We start from the raw sequence: 7704 nt of genomic DNA, 5'->3' as shown, positions 1-7704 counted from the left end.
TCAGCACAGGAGTGAATCAGCCCAGGTGAGGAAGCTGACTCACCTTCCCCACCTGGCCCTGGAGAAAGGGCTGCTTTCCCTTCCCCGCACGTTGGAATCAAACTTGGATTTGACGGTTGCTCTCAGAAGAGAGTGATTCTGCCGCGAGGGGACACAGTACCAGGACTTAGGGTGTCGGGTCTCTCTAGGAGGAGTCACTGAGCACCTGCTGAGCTCCAGGCCCATGGCCTCCGCTTGGCAGACATTATCTCAGAGAATCTCAAACCAACCTGCTGTCAGTGCCCTGGTTTGCAGATGAGGAAACTGAGGCTGGGGGGGGGGTGCACGACCCACCCAGAGCTGCACCACCTGGGTATGTGCCTACGGATGGAGGACTGACCAAGCCCTTGGTCCTTGGAAAGTCCTTGGTCCTTGTCCTTGGAAGAACTTTCTTGCCCCGTCTTGAACCCTAGCCTCCCAACCCCCCACTGTGAGCTCAGCCCCCTTTCCTTAGAGACCAGGGGAGGCTGGATGGGGCAGAGGCAGGGAGGGGTGGGGGTGCAGAGCCAGCCCTCTTCACACCCCACCGGGTCGCCAGGGAAGGGGTGAGCTCCTCCTCCACGCCCCCATCACGGGCAGGCCTGTCCCCCACCAACCTGCTGTCGTTAATCTTTAAACAGCCTGATGATTCATTAATTACCAAGAGCCGGGGGTCTCGGTTGAGTGCTCCTGGTGTCTGTGGCCAGGGCACCCTCTGCCCAACCTTTGTTACGTGGGGTCTGTTTGAACCCACGAGATGTTCCGGGAGCTTTGTGTCCTTGGACAGGATGGGCCCAGTCTGAGCCTCGGTTTCCCTTACCCATTCACTTTTCTGCTTGCCTCCTGGGGTACATGAGGAAGAAAACATCTTGAGTGGAAACTGGGGGCTGGAGCCAGCAGAGGGGGGAAGGTCTGGGGACAGGGTTCTTGCTGAGAAGTGGGCTCCTAATGCAGGAGGTGACCTTGGCCAAGTCCTTTCTTCACTTTCGGCCTTGGTTTCCCCATTTGTGAAACGAGGGGTTGGGATCAGTGAGTGCCCAGGACACTGGGAGGCCTCGAATGGGTGAGTGGGTCATTGGTGTCACACACAACCTCCCTTTGTCCTCACCATGCCTCAGGGTGCTCAGCTCACAACCCCAGGGAGGCGCTGGGCTGTGAATGTCAGCCGGCCATCTCCAGTGAAAGGGAAGACTTGTAATCTGGAGGTCAGAGGACCCCAGGCGACCTCCAGCCTGGTCAGCCGGGGCAGGCATGGGAGAAACGTCGGCCTCGCTCACACGGCCCATTCTCGCCTTATCATCGAGGGGACTGGGCTCCCACAAAACCCAAGATACTGCTCCTGGGAGATGAGGGGTCTTTGAAGACATCTGGTCTTCGGCGACTTCAGAATTTTTAAAAGTCGAAATAAATAATGACACAAGGAACACCCAAATCCACAAGCACGCGGCCATGGTCAGAAGGCGTGTTCGCCTTCTTCCTCTGGAAGGGTCGAATGGCGTCTCCCCCACACCCCGAAATTTAGGTCTGCCCAGAACCTCAGAATGTGACTTCGTTTGGCATCGAAGTTTTGCAGATGTAATTAGAGCGAGGATCTCAAAACACGGTCACACCAGAATTGAGTGGGCCCGAAATTCAGCGTGAGCGTCCTTATGAAAGGGAGAAGAGGCGTGGAAGCAGAGACACAGAGGCGGCAAGCGAGCAGCAAGGCAGCCACAAGCCAAGGACGCCGGGACTCGGCAGCAGGAGCCGCAAGACAGGACGGCTCCTCCCCCAGAGCCTCCTGCGGGACCGGCTCTGCCGACATCTCCATCTCAGGCTTCAGCCTCCGGAATGGTGACAATAAGTGTCAAGTCCCCCCGTGTGTGGCCATTTGTTACAGCAGCCACGGGAAACCGACACACGCCCTGATCCCAGGGCCCTGTGCGATCTGCTGTCTCTCTGTCCACGTGTGACCGCAACGGAACAGGCGCACAGCCCAGGTAACGTTCCGTAGGTGGCTTTCGCCCCCGCACCTGTGCGTCTGGGAAAAGGCTCCGGGTTGTTGCTCCTGCGGCCGGCCTCGTTCTTTCTCGTTCTTTCTCGTGGCAGCAGAGTCAATGGCGTCACTACCATCTCTTGTTGGTATGTCCATCTCTTGACGGACAAGTGGAAGTTTCCGTCGATGGACAGGTGGAAGTTTCCGGCTTTTCTCGATGATGCCCAATGAATGCCCCAGCGGAAGCCTCGGCACCGTCTCTTCTGTGCACATTTATCTGGGGCCTAGGAGAGTCCTTAGAATGAGCAGGACTCGGTCAAAGGGTCGGCTCCTTCACCATTCGATTGGTTTGGTCGAACTGAGTCGAAAGGAATTGGAAACTTAGATCCTTGAGAAGAGGGAAGCATGGAAATAGATGTTTGGATCGGATAGTGTTGGATACTTGCAGCCCCGGAATCGTGAAAATTTAGGACACGGGGAGAGGGGTCTTGGAGAGAACATCTATGCTGCGGTCTCACCGGGGGAACCCAAGGGGGACCACTCGCAAACACTGCCTGGGTCTCTGCCTCCCTGGGGTGGGCAAGGAGGAAGCAGAGGAGATAGGACTTGGGGACCGGGGCCCTATGGGTTTACGGGGGAGCTCTGGCAAAGGGCGAGGTACCGCCCCAGGCTGGGTGGCCAGCTCCTCTGCCCCACGAGGCTGCCCCTTCCCAGCCGAGGTGCCAGGCTGGCTGGGCCTCTGTAGCCACACCCAGGGGCCCCCTCTGTGTGTGGCATGGAAGAAGATGGGGATGTGCACCCACCCACTCATTCGCAGGTGGCCCCTGGTCCAGCCCGGCCGTGGGGTCCTATGACATCGCCAACTTGCCTGTGGTCGTTGACAACAGATCGGGGGTGATCAGGACTGGCTTCACAGGGGACCCGATTCCCACATACTGTTTTCCAAACTTCACTGGCTCCCGAGCACGTGTGCATGAAGCTGGGAGCCCTGGAGGGGGACCTCTTCATCGGACTGGGGGCTGCTGGCCCTGTGCCGCCCCGTGGAGCTTGGCGTGGTGTGGAACTGGAATGACACGTGGCAGTACGTCTATTCCAAGGAGCAGCCACAGACCTTCTCCGAGGAGCATCCCGTGTGTCTAAAGGAAGCCCCGCTCAACCTGAGTGAGACCCGGGAGGAGGCAGCAGGGGTTTCTTTGAGACCCTCCAGGTGCCAGCCCCGTTTATCCCCACGGAGTGCATGCTCAGCCCGTACGCACTGGAGCGCACAGCAGGAGTGGTTTCAGACGCGGCGGATGGGGTCGCCCGTGCTGTCCCCACCGACGCGGGCTTTGCCACGCCCGCCGCGTTGCATCGCACAGGTGGACGTCGCCAGACGCGATGTCTCCTGCCGTCTCTGCTGCTGCTGCACCAGGAAGGCTCGACATTCACAGCTCAGCTGAGTTTGAGGTTGTCCAAACCATCAGAGAGAGAGAGAGCCTGCTGCCCGTCCATCAGCCTGCAGAAGGGTGAGGCTCTGGAGAGGGAGAAGATGCGGTCCACCCCGGCCAGAGGACAGTGCACTCCACGTGGGGCTGGTGCGGTTCAGGGCCCCAAGCTGCTGTTCCGGCAGGACCTGGTAAGGGATGGGAGCAAAGGGGTTCCGCAAGGTGCTGGCCTTTGCCACCCACAAGTCCAACCTGGACCTCTGTGGCCACTGTTCCCCAACATCGTGCTTTCGAATGGCTCTATGCTGCTCAGGCTCCGTGACCGATCACTCCGTGAAGTGCAGAGGCTTGCCCCAAAGGACCCCGACCTCCCCCTCCAAGGTATGTTCAATGATTTAACACAGTTGCCTGAAGAAAACTTTTTTATAAATCATTATAATACCAATTATGGCCAAGCCCCCCTCCCCCCACCAAAAAAATGGGAATGGAAGCGGCAGGGTGGGGGGCAAAGGAAATGGGGTTGCTTGCTCTAGGACTGATTTGCTACCCCCACTGGGGGTCTGGAATCGGGCAGGGCGGGGGTCTCTGGGCCAGACAGTGGTTGCCTGCCTTGGGGCTTTTTTAGAACACTTGCAAGCCCTAATTAGTTGACATTCTTCTTACTGAAGGTGGGGGGAGGGGTCTATGTCCCCTGCCCTTGAATCTGGGCTCCGTGGATGTTTGAATAACATGGAAGTGATGGTGGGTCAGAGCTTAGACCCAGGCCGGGAAAACTGCAGCCTCCATGTCCCTCTGAGGATGCTTGCTCTTGGGACTCAGCCGCCACGCTGTGAGGAAGCCCAACGGCCCCATGGGACGGCCACGTGGAGAAGAACAGAGGCCCCAGCTCTCACCCCAACAAGCTAATGGGTCATCTACTCCCCGGCTGAGCTGCCCCAGCTGATGCCACCTCGAGCGACGATGCGCCTTCCCGCCTCAGCCCTGCTAAACTTGCAGACCTGTGAGCAAGACGAAAGCCCACTCTTGTTTCAAGCCACTAAATTTTGGGATCCTTTGTTATATAGCAATAGAACACTGGATACCCCCATGGCCAACAAAGTCACTACCGGTGCCTGAACGTGGGCTTTGGGGTCAGTCACACCAGCTCTGGGCTAAGATCTCTCTCAGCCTCAGTTTCTTCATCTGCAAATCGTGACGGTACTTGCCCCATAAGGTGCTGAGAGGATGGAATGAAATGACGCATGGCGGGGGCAGGGCGTAGTGTGAGTGCTTGGTAAACGGTAGCTATTATGACCGTCGACTGTTACTGCCGTTACGTTCATAGGCACTAAAAAGTTCAGGAGCCTCCTCCTCCAGGAAGCCTTCCCTGAGCACCCCAGGCTGAGCGGCCGCCTCCTCCGTGCACCTACAGCCCTCTGTTCTGCCCACGGCCAGGACATGGGTCCCACTGTGTGATGGTCCTGGCCTGTTTCTAGCCACTGGGCTGGGACCTCCCTAAAGTCATCATCAAAAGGGCAACAAGTGGTCGAAATGCCCAAAGTGAGGACAAGGTATGTGTGCACATGGGTGCCCGGGGAGTGCTTATGTAGCTGAGTGACCCTCGGCCAGCCTGAGCACCCCAAGTGCACACTTGGGTGGGCCTGCAGTGCAGCCCGCTGTGTGTTTTGATGGGCCTGTACGAGGTGCCTGTGTGCATGTCTGTGCACATGTGAGTGAGTACCTGTGCACATGTCTGTGGGTATGAGTGGGAGCGTCTCTGCCTGTGCTTGCGTGTTGGCGCACAGCCGTGTATACGCCTCCATGCGTGGATATGTTCACACGCAGGTGCTCATGTATCTGGATGAGCGCCGAGGGCACGGTGTGCTCACGCATGTGCAGGCTCTTGCCCAGGGGCAGGCTGCAGCGGTGAAGAGCCTCCTTGGAGCAGCTGCTACATCCACGTCCCACTAGTCCTCCTTTGGGAACTAAAAATAGCCATGCCCAGCCCTGTCCCAGGGGACAGGGGGCTGATGGGCAGCCCCGCAGGGCACCCCAGCCAAGCTGGTGACCTCCCTCTTGGGCCAGTGCCCTGCTTGCCCATCCCTGCCTTGGGCTCCCGTGAGCTCATGCAGGCTCTGCTCAGCCAGGACAGGGAGGGAGTGGGGAGTGCTGAGGCCTTGCCCACGCCCAGGCAGCCGGGCACAAGCAAGGCCTGATAAGGTCAAGCATGGAGTGGGGTCCGCCCCCGCCCTCCAGCCAGGCCCAGCCAGCGGACATGAGTCAGCCCCCGGGGGCATCGGGCAGCCCAGACTTGACCACTGGCTGGTGGCAGGGAAGGCCTGGGGCTGGGGTGGGGGTGCCTTTCTGGGCAGGGCAGGAACTGGCCAGGAGGAATCACCTGCTGGCGAGGGCCAAGCCCTGACCTCTTTCTCTGCCTTGAGGCTCCCCACCTCCACTTCTGCCCAGAAAGCCCCTCCTGAAGCCCCCTGAGGGCTTCCTGCCCTGGTCTGGCCATAACCTTGGCCTCTGGAAGGTTGATGCCCACCCCGCAGAAGGCACTCCCCAGTTTAGCTGCACGGTCCCTGGGGTTCCCTAAGCCCCTCACTCAGGAAGTCCTCGATGATCCCCTGACTGGCCTGGGTACCCTCTGACCCCCTCGCTCCCTGTCTTGGAGCCCCTCACTTTGGAAGTCAAGGTCCCCGTTCCCTCGTCCCTGGAGCCTGAGCTTCTGAGGGCGGGGAAGCGCAACTCTTCCACCTCTGTGCTCACGTCGTGGTCCCTCACTTCTTCCTTCCCCGTCATAGTCCAGATGTCATTCCGTCCTCTACAGGGAAGGAAGCCGAGGTCTTGCCGAGCTGTGACTGGCCCAAAGTCCCGATTTGCTGCGTAGCTTTAGGCTAATGGCTTAACCTCTCTCATCTCTTTATCAGAGGAATCAATGTGGCAATGCCGTGCATTGTCTAAGGAGGCACCAAAAATTCTTGAGGTACCTACTTACAAATCTCACCGCGGGCGGTATGCACCGGGGAATCCCCAGACACAGGCTGCATTGGGGCTGTGCGGCCCCCAGCTCGACTGGAGGTTCAGGGTTGAAAATGTTTCTGGCTGGAACCCAGATGGTCTTTGGACCTGGGATTGAGCCATTCCCGGAAGGAATCCAGCTGCTCTGAGCCCAGCTGGGTGGGCAGGAGATCGAGGGTGTGGCTGGTAGGGGTGGGCTGGGGGCAGCACCTGGAGAAGGAGCCTGGGGCCTGGGGCCTGGGTGGGGCCCTGACAGATGCCAGGCCAGGTGAATCCTCAGCTGAGAGCAGGGAGGACGTAGGGGAGGAGCAGGGACACCCTGAGAACCTGGCCCCTGAGCTCTGAACCAGCTCCCATAATGTCTGATTGTGTGACTCAGTTTCTTCCTCTGTAAAACCGCCTCACCTCACAGGCTTGTTGTGAGAGGTAAACGGCTCATGCAGGGGCCTGGCACACAGTAGGCCTCATCCGGGGTAGCTTCTCTCTCCCACCCTCTCTGGCTCCTGGGGAGCTGGCCTCAGAACCCCCAGGACACCAGTGAATTCCTCTTTGTGCCCCAGGCTCAGAGAATGACACGAATGACATATGCTGAAGAGCTCACACACTCACATGTCCAACAGTCAAAAGACGTCAAAGGTTTGGAGCGAGAAGGTCACCGGAGGCAGGAGAGAAATGCCCGTCTCCCGTCGGATTCTGTCTCGTCTCCTCCCAGAGGCACGGGAGAATACGGGCCTGTGCCGATAACATGCACAGATAGATTTATATTCTTTTCTTGCCGTAAACACACCCTGCAAATGGCAGGCTCTTGCATCTTGAAGAATGCCTGTATCAGGACCTACCGCGCTTCCTCATTCTGCTCCACGGCTGCAGCCTGTGGGTGTTCCCGAGTTTATTTAACCGAACTGCAGTGGAAGGATTGGTCTGTCTTTCTTTCTCTCTCTCTTTCTCTCTCTCTTTCTCTCTCTCTCTCTCTCTCTCTCTCTCTCTCTCTCTCTTTCTTTCTTTCTTTCTTCTCTGTCTCTCTCTCTGTCTCTCTCCCCCCCACCCCGCCCCAAGGGAAACGTCCTGCCTTGAGTCCGGAGTGGGGGGCGCAGTCCGAGCCCGGTCTCCGCTGTGCCCCGCACACCTCGCAAGGCTTGCTTCTCTCCTCTTAGCCTGTTTTCTCACCTGCAAGGTGGCGGCTGCATCTGTCAATGAGATAATGTTGCTGCATGGTGGCCCGTGAGGCTGTATCCCGCTTATGAATGTATTTTGCTCCTGGATTTTTTTTTTTCAGAATCTGGAGAT

At 58.3% G+C, this 7704-nt stretch overlaps 1 pseudogene; it reads left to right on the top strand.

Moving 5' to 3' along the window:
• Positions 1-1667: 1667 nt before the first annotated feature.
• On the top strand, positions 1668-5391 carry LOC118613607 (annotated as a pseudogene).
• The last annotated feature ends 2313 nt before the right edge of the window (positions 5392-7704 follow it).

This window comes from Rousettus aegyptiacus, unplaced genomic scaffold (genome assembly GCF_014176215.1).
Source record: "Rousettus aegyptiacus isolate mRouAeg1 unplaced genomic scaffold, mRouAeg1.p scaffold_m13_p_2, whole genome shotgun sequence".
Lineage (NCBI taxonomy): Eukaryota > Metazoa > Chordata > Mammalia > Chiroptera > Pteropodidae > Rousettus > Rousettus aegyptiacus.
The sequence above is the reverse complement of the archived record's forward strand: the minus strand, read 5'-3'. Positions and strand labels throughout refer to the sequence as shown.